Source organism: Bremia lactucae, linkage group LG19 (assembly GCF_004359215.1).
Source record: "Bremia lactucae strain SF5 linkage group LG19, whole genome shotgun sequence".
NCBI lineage: Eukaryota > Oomycota > Peronosporomycetes > Peronosporales > Peronosporaceae > Bremia > Bremia lactucae.
This window is the reverse complement of record NC_090628.1, coordinates 401171-413083: the sequence shown is the minus strand read 5'-3', so window position 1 is coordinate 413083 and position 11913 is coordinate 401171.

Below are 11913 nucleotides of genomic sequence, written 5' to 3'. Positions count from 1 at the left end.
AGCCTGTCTCAAGCTAAAGTCCTCCTGTTCCGCAACGGATATTGCTTCTTCAAGCGTATCCAGTTCCAAGCGGAACAGGTGGGTCTTTACGGGACCATCCCTAAGACCTTGCATGAACAGCGTAATCAACGTGTGTTCATGAACCGGGTTATTTGTTATACAACTCGCTAAGAGTCGTATGTGCTGGGCATTTGCGTGAACATCACGCTTGCCTTGCTTGAGTTTCTGAAGCTTTGAACGAGCTCTGAACTCAGCCCTTGGTGGCTCAAACGTCTATTTGAGCTGGGCTTTAAAAGCCTTTAGCGACCCAAAGACGTATGGGTCGCGCAACTTAAGGCCCAATGCCAAGTTTTGGCACGACCTGCGAAATCTGATTGAGCGAATGCGACTTGCACTTGCTCGTCGATGGTGTGACGTGCCCTTATGGCATCGTCCAACTCAACAAACCATCTCAAGAAGGAGTCTTCTTCGACTCCCCTATACTTAGAGATGTCAATCTTTAAGGTTTCGGGACGACGCGTTTGCGTCATCCCAGGTACAGGGGTCTGTACCTGCTGTAACCTTAACATTTCTGCCTGTTGAGAGCCTTGCTGATTCAGCAAGGCTACGTTTTCCTTCATCTCGTCAAGTCCATGTTGTATGAACTTGGCGATGGCTGAATGGAGGGCATCTCTGTCCAAATTGGACAGCATTGCCAAGATTGCATCGTTTCCTACGGTCGAACTCATTCGTTCGACCGCACGCCTTTCTATGTCACTTAGAAAGGAGTAGCTTTCACGGGAAACGTGATGCGTATCTCCACTATTATCCAAAATGTCCATGTTAGATGAGATAAATGTGGTCCTTGGACGCACTACAAAGTGCTACCAGGTGTAACGGGGCACTACGACTTGTACTGCTTCAGTTGGGAGGTGCCTTACGTTATTTCACGTACAGGGGAAGACTTCTCTTTAAGGGTACTAGCTTAAAGAGGGTAAAATGAAAATTGTATTAATATAATAAAGCATCTGTTATTTCTAACTTAATTATAACTAATACTAAACATGCAACTGAATTCTTATCTTATCTTATCTTATTTGTCTCTCTCTTTTGTTTTATCTCTACAGCTGATTTGTCTGCGAAATAAATCGATATAATGGTCTATACCTATTAATGGATAAAAATTCTGAACATTACTATATGAAGTAATATCCTCCAAATATAGTCTACCTTTTAGATAATTTAATAATTAACAACCTTTATGTGTTAAATTCATGTAACGATACACCCCGTTACACCGCACTTGGCCTTTGACCTTAACTTCGCGAAATCAAATTGGAGTTCTTATTCTAACTGAGCGTCAGCCACATCTACAGAGTCTCTAAGGGACCATGCATTCGTAACGAGACGGGCCCGGTAAACCAATTTTACAAACAATTCTACGTTTCCGGATTCCGACTCGTTTAGATACAAAACGCACATCGGAATCTCCCTCATAGAAGCTAAAAAGATACCACGTGCTTGACTTCGCAGACACGCAGATTACTGACGAGGCGTCATAATCACGGGGTAAGACATCGCACATTTAGAACAGCACGCTCGGCGGGCTCCTCCGACGTAGTCGCCTTAGGAAGATATGTATCTTACGACCAGCAACCTCTAAGAGGGACACTTCCACACTCTAAGTATATTCACTGTAAGCGTATGCCTTTGCAAGAGCCGTAGTCCGGCGAGGAGCTCGCTCCTCCCTGAGGATGGCATTCATCGAGCGGGTTCCTTATAATATTGGTTTTCAGGCCCGGTTTTCCGCGTGATACGGTTAAAGCATCCGTTACACCACGTTCTGGGAACAGATTGGGATCTTTACGAGATTTGACTTTACGCTGGTGCGTACTTGTGTGGGGTTCCTCACCCTCCTTCTTAAACGAAAGGTTAGCCTTGAAAGCCACAATCCCTTCGTCATCCAGGAAGGTGGAAACGGTCGGTGACCCTGGCATCGGTGTAATAAGACAAGAGGACGTTAACACTACCGTAAGGTCAGTTGTTCAGTATCCATCCTCAAATAGGAAATGTTTGAGAATGTCGACACTCGGTGTCAACAGTCTGATGGGAGATGGTGCAATGGGGTACACTTCGGTTGGTAAACCGCTTATGTGGCACATTTCACATTGTGGGTCAATGATTCTCTTTTCTCTTTCAAAAGGGAAACTGAACTTTACTTTATTTATATTTTAAAATAAAATAAAGTTCAATTTCCCTTTTGATATTCGAGTGTTTAGTGCCTTCCTGAGGCTTGCGCTGCGAACAGCGATATTAATAGGCCTTCCTTAGGTATATACTCTCGGACATTATTTGCCACTCGATTCTACGAGCCACTGAATCCCTTGAACTAAGATTCATTAAGCTCTACGAGCTTGCACAACATACTTGGTTGCTAAATTACTGTTCGATTAAACTAAGTATCTCTTGAATTTAAAGCCTTCCTCTGACTTTAGGAGCGAGGTAGCTTCGCTACAATTACTAAGCTTGATTTTCTCCATGTCCGTCTATTTCTAGTCAAACCTACAGAACCTTTGGCACAGCGTTTCATAAGTATAATACTATAAAATACTTATCCGTAAGGATGTCTGAAGCAAGCATAGTTTGGTCCTATCATATGTTATACCGACTTCGGTCAACCATTATCGTGCAAGAAGCAACAAAAGAGCCCAAATATCTTTTAGGCACCTAATGTTCACTTCAACTCTCGTGCGAAGAGAATTAATGTTATCTTAAAACTTTAGCTAGTCTATTCACTTTACCACTAATTTATCTAAATAGCTCTTGGCTCAGCTATGCCTCATCAAAACGCCTCAACCGTTAATGGCAACTGCTCTGCACCCCGATGATCTTTCGCCAAGTATCACGAATCTTTGCGAGCAATGAAACATAGAAAGAAAGTCTTAGAGCGTGTGCCCAATCCAACGCGATCGTTGCTCCATCCCGTATATAAAAGTACCCAGGAGAAAGTACTATAGGACAGGCAAGTACCTCGCACACTACGCCAGTGAAGCTTTTATATACCGCTCGTGTGCGAATGAAGGGTACATCTGCTGCTTCTTGCGATTCTTATTCTCAATGCAGTCAAATCGTTCACGAGAGCAGGACAACCCTGCTATGAGGACGACTCGAAATCTCATAGTTTCTTAGCGTGGGGATACACACGCCAACTCACTAGAACTTGATTATCAGAGGAATAACTACACAAATCGTTGTTATGACACATAAGTTTTTTGGGTAAAATACCAATTTGTTCGATTTAAAATAGTTAATTGATAAAATCCCATCAATCATGGGTAACATGTATGGCAGCCACAAGGTATAAATTTGGTGGCCGAAATCTGCTTTAATTTAGTTAGGGTAATATTTTTAGATTCATAAAGTAAAATATAGCTTAGCTTCCGTTTTGAACTTAAGGCGTCTAGTGCCATTATAAGGCTTGCACATTGATCTGTGAGAGTAAAAAAGCTTTTCCAAGGTATATATTCTCAGGCTCTAGTATCCACTGAACTCGAAGCACCACTGATTAACTTTAACTAGGATTCATTAAGCTTTACGAGCTTGTATAACTCACCGAGCTTGTAGGCGGGTGTTTATAAAGCTGCCTCCCACTACAAGCACACACATTCTAGCAAAGCGAGGCAGCAGCTTCGCCGTCTTCTCTCAAGTTCAGTGAGGCAGTTTGTGGGCGCTTTAAGCGACCTCACACAACGAATTGTACCTTATTACAAGAGTCGTCACGGAGGCGGTTCGGCGTCTTCATGTGCGCACTTGTTAGCTAGGAAGTAGATTATAGACTGATTTATATTTAATATAATTAAATATAAAACCTTTTAACCGATGAATAGATGCCATCTCTGTATATGTGCATCCCTTCGTGGCGAGCGTATCGTTCCGAATACCTCTGCTCGCGGATGACGCTAGACGTCATCCTTTTTAAGGTGAGTACATCACATGGGTGGGTCACTATGTGTCCCCAGCCAAGTAGCAGGTCATACTTCTTCATATGAAGTTATTGACTTCCCGTTAAGTGAACTTTACGGGTCTGTAATATAAGGCCTTTTAGCCTGTCACACCACGCCTCTCTAAGAATGAATTTTATATTTTTGTTAAATCGTCAACGGAGGAAAGAGAGACAGCGAGCCGCTTACGTCGCGCCGTTTTAGTCCACTCAACTACTCCTTCAGCGACCAGTATGCACCTACTCGGGTGACATTACACGGCGCTTGACATGCCACCTAAAAGGGGCAAAGCTGGTGGGTCGTTTTTGAAGACACCCAAACAAATAACACGAAGCGCACGCGCCACGATTGAATGTCGTCGTCGCCTAGTGCCTCAATTACAACGCCTACAGCTACGATTGCTGCTGTCGCGCTGTTAACTAAACTTAATGATCCATCCTGCTTGCACAGTGAGGACATAGATCCGTCGCTTATTGTTGACTACAATGAGTCGACATCGCTGCCATCCCCTCATAGTAGTAATGAGTGTAGCGAGCTAATGGGGAAGGGTTATGTCGCTAAAATACCGATCCGAACTTCACTCATTGCTTTCAGCCTTGAGACGCCTAATGTGGCGAAAGCCAACCTGCCTAACGTCAACAAGGCAGTTGTCTCGTCGTCTGCGCTGGCTAGCGCAGCGACTGTTCATGAGAGCACTGCCCATTAAGGTGCAGCTGCTTCTTAGTTGGGTAAACACCCAGCATCTGTCGTTCCGACGATCATTCACAACGAGGAGACTGACGCAGAACAGCCTGAGCTTAAAGCTTCGCCGACGGCGCGTGAACATGTCCAGTCGGTGTCACAATTTAGCCGTATTGAACGCGGCTATGTGACTGGTGGCATACAACCAATGCCACCACCATCCGAATGGCCTCGTTTGGATTGAACTGGTGCGTCGCTTCTAGAGCGCGCCACTTCAGAAACACATAATTATTATGGCGTCTACAATTCATAAAAGGCCCAGAAGAAATCACTTTGCCGTGCTTCATCGATCCTGGTTGCGCTGCGTTCAAATGAAACAACCGACCAATACAAGGAAAATTTTTTGCGCCGTCTACAGCCACTTAGCGATGTGGCGAAACAATGGTCGCAGCGAATCAACTTCGATCGCTTGCGTGAGAAAAAATCATGGGTGCTACTGTACCCCCTGCTTCTTCTTTTCACGCGACTCCTGCTAGTCAATTTAAGACTAGCGGAGCGGTTCCAGCTAACCTCAATGTAATCGTCTTTTACAGTTCTTATATGAAATTTTCTTAAGAAAAACTTTATATTAACATATAATTTTTTCTATTATTTAAGTAGTATAAATTTAAAATTTTATTATTTAGATAATAAATTAAAAATTTAAAATATTGTTTCCTTTTCATAGGCAGACACCTGCCCCGGTACGTCGACGCGCAGGCCGTCGACCGGTTTCCAAGAGTCAAAACTTTTCGAATATCCTCTCCACTGGACGTGGATCTGAAGCTTATGCTTTAAGGAGCAGTGAGCAACCAACCTTCCATCAAGAAAGCGTTGGTTCTCAGCAGCAATCACCATGCAGGCGGCGCCCGATAGGAGTGGCGATTTTGTCCACCTTCTCGTGAGAGCCAATCCTGCTCTTTTCCATGTAGGCGATGAGAGCTGCTGAACGACGGCTTGAAAACTCGTAAGTCAAGTTTCGCGACTGACGTCGGATCTCCACGATGTTCCATCGAAGGATCGCCAGGGTTACGAAAGGCCTAAGTTTGACTGGGCTTTTTGGTGAAGCTGATGCTGAGAGATCCGCGTTACCTGCGTGATATCCCACGCTCTACAAGTCCAAATTATGGTGGGAGGACTTTGTCGGCGGGAATTCTGATGCCTTCTTCGTCACCCCCGGTCGGCGTCACCATCTTAGACGAATGGGGTATTCGATCTCTTCTGGATCAAGAAACCGTATCAGATGTCCCACGTCAAAGACGGCGTGCGTCTTCAGATATGTCGGAAGGGTGAGCCTATGATTTAGGTCTCCAACTTCCTCGACCACCGAAAACGGCCCGACGAAACGCAGCAGTAATTTCGTGGTACCTCTAGATTGTACAGAAATTGCATCGGTAGAGTAGCAGTACTTTGTAGTACTTTTACTCCCATTCTAAAGCGTACACTGATTTACGACCATGTGGGTCCGCATATTGGTTTTGCTTGTCCTGTGCGCTTGCCGTCGCGTTACGGAGCTTTCATGTGATGGCTAGTTGCTCGTCCACAAATCATTTAGTCTTGTTTATGCTTTTCGCATTAAACTCGCCTGTGACATCGTTGAAAGGTTTGTCATAAGACGTATTTGCCAATAAGGAAAAATCGTTATCATCTAGGAGCACAGGCATTTCGTGCCGTGACTCCGAACTGACCACTGGGTTACGGGGGCAAGTTTCTGCCGTTAATGTGATACCCTCGCGAGCATCGTCATTTCGGCCAAATTATGTCCCTCTTTCGCGTTTGCACCGAGCGCAATGAGGGGGCTGATCTTAACTAAGACTCGGGCTGCGCACCAACGAGACTGGCGTTCAAGGATGGCGCAGTCTGTTTATATAAAACAGTGTCTCACCCGTACTAGCGTGGACACTGTTATTTATAGCACAATCCGAGAAGGACAATTGCCTGCTCCATTTCTTAGAAGTCGCTTCTGTGCGCAATACATCCGACACGACACGATTGGCACGTTCTGTTTGGCCCTCGGTCTGAGGGTGATCGGCTGTCGACATGTGGAGCTAGCTGCCAGCAGCTCAAATACATGATGCCAAAAATGCGACGTAAAAAAAAATGTGAGTCCCTGTCCGATACCGCCCTCTTGTTCGTGGTGCTACATGGTGCTAGATGCACAATTTTGCTCAGTCTGTCTACAAAGACGACGAGCCCGTCCAACACTTGTGGTCAGGCAGCTTGCCAAACATGAAGTCCCGACTGACCGATTTCCAACAATCCGGTTGAATCGGCAGCGGTTTTAATGGCGCACTGCTAAAAAGTGCAGGCTTTATGCGCTGAGACAATTCGCAGGAGCAAATTTAGTTGGCAACCGATCAACATAGATGTAGCCAGGAAATCTCTCTGACACGCGCAAGAATTTATTTATACGGCCGAGATAGCCACTCGATGGTGCAGCATAGAGATCGTGAAGCTTTTTCAGCTTGGGATCTGGACATAGAATCTCAAGGGATCACAAGGTGAATGCTGATGCCATAACAGTCCATCGCTGTAGCTCAACCGACTATGCTTAGCCTTTAAGTGCGAAGGAAGGGAGACCTTTCATCCACCGAAGTGATCCAATAGCAAGCGACAATGTTTGTCCTAGCTTTAGCTCTCCTTTAATTCAAAGACCAACGAGCTCGTCAAGTGGTAGACCTCCAAGGCTGCCGACGTTGCCGACCGAACTTGTCGTCAACGTCGGCAGCCTTGAAGGTCTACCACTTCTTACCACGACTCACACTTTCATGATGTCTATCTCGAAGTTTGGTCTGCGCGAAACCGAGCCAGCGAAAGCATTTGTCTTACCCGGCTGTATCCAGCTTTGAAATTAAATTAAGAGAAGAATGCAAGCCACCTAGCCAATCTAGGTGAGAGATGCGGTGAGTTTATTGCGGTCCGCAGTGATGCGTTACTCGTATAAACCACAAATGGTTCGTTGCCCAATAGGTGCACACGAAACTTCAAAAGACATTACTGTATTGATAGTAGCTCTTTGGCATGCAGAGGCTAATTCAGTTTTGTGGCTGTCAAAAGCCGGGACTAATGCGATATGGCACAGTCAACGCCATCGTAATCCTTCTGCATGAGCGCGCTGCGATTGCAAAATTGCTTGCAACGCAGACGATGCTAGAGGGCTTATCCATGCCTAATAATTAAACACAGGTGCCTTTACAAGAGATTGCTACACTGATGTGAATACATCTACCTGTAGACGGATGGTGAGATTAACAAACTAGGGGGTGATTGTAACGAGGCACTTGCAAAAGTGCGCCATGGGGTCCCTGAGTCTTTCGGCAAACCCACTCTGCATCTTTTCAAATGAGGTCAGATTGGGTTTCGTACGCTCTGCATAATGATTGCTATACTTATGCAGGTAATAAGCGAGCCCTAGGCTTAAATCCTTTACGTGTCTTGGGATTGGCCATTTCTTTATAGATTTACTTTGTCTGGGTTAACTTGTGCACCATGTATACATAGTATGCAACCCAGTACAGTCTTTCGGTGACCCTATGACGCACATTTGCAAGCTGACGTACAATTGGGCGATATCAACAAGACATCCAATTGACAGTTGTGCGACTCTATGTCGCTCAGTCCGTCGTCGGCCCTACTGTGCACGAAAATATCGTGAAGTAATAGGGCGCGTGGGCACGGTGCTAACGCATAACGTGAGCCTCTACCCGGTTGAGTGATGCTAATGCACGTTTAAGACCTTGGGGCATCACGAATCACTCTCAAAGTATACCACTTCGGGTGCTTGCTGCCGGTTTGGCTACATCGCCCTCTCTCATGAGTACCTAATAGTTATCATCTGTTAATGTCAACGCGGAAACGATATTTAACTTTCATATGGAGTTCAACAAGACATCTTTCCCCAGGATTCGTGTTGCGCCGGTATGGTAGCAGTATTTAGCTCATTGTACGCGTGAACCAAGCGCCATTACCTGTGGCCTTATGCACACAGAAGGTCGGGCTGCAGCGAGGCGACTGGCTCTCATGCACAAGTCCCGCCTTGGCTCGCTTGTTGAAAAATCATTGATATTATCGACTTATCCCTTCGGCAACGGCCTTTGCCTGGTCACACAATACTTGGTGTCATGTAACAAATCAATTTTGTGCCCGACGCACTATCGGTCAAAGGGCGGCTCGGCACTTCTTGTTTGAACATATCACGATGTTTTCACAGATCCTCAAAGAACGGACTGTCTTTCAAGGCATCTCAGCCTTGAGCAGCAAACAATTTCTTTTTGTCCGTTTCTAGGACGCTCTCGTCCATTGTGGACGACGAGCAACAGTCCACCAAGTTCTCTTCTGGAACTGATGTGACTATTTCGTGGATCTTTTCTCCCTTTCATTCGACAAGGAACAGATCCCACGACATCTCCGAAATATTTACTATCTCCTCGGCAGATCCTAAGACATGCTGGAGCACCTCAACTGCAAACGCCTCCGCAATTTGGTCTTCGACGGCCTCAAACACCTCGTTCGAAGGCCCGTACTCTTTTGCCGAGACTCACTCGTTTCAACGTGCCTGTGATCGACCTTATTTGTCAAGTACTCGTTTTTCAAGTAACCACGGCCTTTGCCGTCGAAGTAGGTGCCGTTGCTTTCTCGTCCAACGCGTCACTCGGCTCTAGGTTCTGAGCCAGTTCTTGCGACGCTTGACTTCCTGTCAGCTCGCTATCTACTGCTGCAGCTCCTCGGCTCTGCGCAGGACCATTGGACCCATGACTTCTTGTCGTCGTCCTTTTCACTACACCAATCTCTCCAAGCTGGGTAGGACTTGGTGGCGTTTGACATCCCGTTAACGCACCCTTAACTGTGTTGGACACGACATCAGATGTGCAAGCCTCTCGCACGAGCACATTCTTCCAGGTGTCCTGCATAGAGCTAGCAACTCTGCGCGTACGCCAGTCTATCCTCTTGCCAACCATGACACGCCTAAGATGAGGTTGTACGGACTCTCCATACCTAGCACTGTATACTTCTGTCTAAAGGAGAAGTAACTAAAACTGCAGGCGAGTTCAACTTGAGCTCACTCAGATTTTACATGCGCGCCGTTCGCATAACGAGCGGTCGCCTCGTCATGAGAATCGCTAAAAGGGATTTAATTTGCCTGTTTGCGCTTTTACAGAATTTTTTGCCTACTGTAGCAAATTTTAGCGTCTCGTCAGGGTAAGCGTACCCTAGCGAACTATATCCGGGAGTTGAGAACTCTTATTGCTTTCATGCTCAAGACTCATTGCCAAAAATGGTTCCATTAGCCATCCTTATTGAATATCTAAAGGTGGGCGTTACCCAGACGGAGCCATATCGATCTTACTCCGCTGCTTTTTAAGCAGCGGTTGACATTGCGTTAAACTGGAAATACGGCTAAGTCCTCTCGCATTAGCGCTCATGGGCACCATATAAGCTTCTTGAGCACATCAGATTCGTCTAAAAGACCGGAACCCATTGACCTCAGCCTCGCCTAAAAGAAGAAAAGCTTCAAGCTGTAGAACAGCCTTGTAGCAGCCGTAGGTGTTAAACATTAAGCCTTTACGCCCGGCTTGTCGATTGCGTAATACTTTCAAAGTTCGAAGAAGCTACAATTCCGATCTATGCCAGAAATTTGGTACGGTGCAGGAAAACGTCTACACCCAGTAGGGGCGTGGCGCTCTAATAGGGAAGAGCTAAGCTCTATTGAACCTCTGGGTAGTGAGAGTAAACAGAACTTAGCCCAATTAGCACTGTGCGTAAGGGCAAGGGGCGTGAGTTCGACTGTAAAGGGCTTTAATAGGCCATGGTCAATTTTAACTGACTCTGAGACGTCTTACATTTATGCTCGACGTCTTTCCGTTGAAGAGAATTAGCGAAATGCTAAGGCGCTTAAAGCGCATGAAGGTGATATATGTAATCACTGTTCGATTAGGACTGACACTCGTGTCACTGTAGCTGAAGTTCCGTTGAACTTAGGTATTAAGTTTCAGGACTTTGATAGTGTGGAACGGTCTCTCATCCTTGATTTAGATTCGATAAACGCATACTGATAACAAGCTTAACGCTGCTACTATACCAGCACAAACAATTATTCCTAGAAAGTATGTTCTCCAGAATAATATGGTGGGATGTACGACTTAACTTAGTCAATGGTTATTACCAGCTGCTCATGCGAGCTAGTAATATCCCGCTTACAGCGGTTGGCACCCCAAGCGGTATGCTATGGGAGTGGTTGGTGATGCCCCGAGGGCTCCCCAGCGCTCCAGCTGCATCTAAATCGTCTAGTGACGCAACTATTTTGCCCTCATCGAGGTTATGTCCAGACTCATTTTGATGACATTTTTGTCCATATTCATGCGGAGCAGGGTCGGCCTGATGCGGAAAATGACATCAACCATTTGCAAGCAGAGCTCGAGTGCATGCGCGCAAATTAATTCTATGCGAATGCATCTGAATGCATTTTGGGTGCGGAATGTTTTTCTTATAAGGTGCTTCATTGGAAAGGGAGGCCTTAAAGCGAATCCTGCTAAAATGAAAGTTATAGTTGATTGGCCGTATCTTCAGAGCCAAAAGAATCTACAAATGTTGTTGGGCCTCGCCAAATACTTGGATAATGGCCTAGCCATATTAGCATTATCGTGAGGATAATGCTGATATGGCTAGGCCATTATCCAACCGTCTAGAAATGGGAACGGACTGGTGATGTTTTAAGCAGTTAAGGATTGTCTTATCCATGCCCCGATTTTGGCTCAGACAAATCCAAATTGGCACTCTAGTATCGTCTGTGAGCATCGGATTTTGCCATCGGCAGTGCTTTGTTTCAAACAGATGATAAAGAGCGAGAGTGTGTAATTGTGTTCGAGTCTAGACAGCTTAAAGCTGCGGAAAAGAAGTACCCAATATATGACAAAGTTTCTACGCTCTTGTCAAATTCAGAGTTCGTTTGCATGGCTATAAAGCGTTTGTGATATGTACAGATCGCGCGTATTTACGAATAGCGACCAAACGCCTCATCTTTCACAGAGAATGGCTCGATCACTTTCATTTTTTGCCGAATATAATATCGAACTAAATGTAAACCTTGCAAGCAGAATGCTTTGGCTGATGCGTTATCACGCAGGTTGGATTATGAGCTCTCTCATACACCGACGATAACGTCACCAATTACTGGATTAATCCGTTCGGCTTACGCCAAGGACAAACGGCGTGT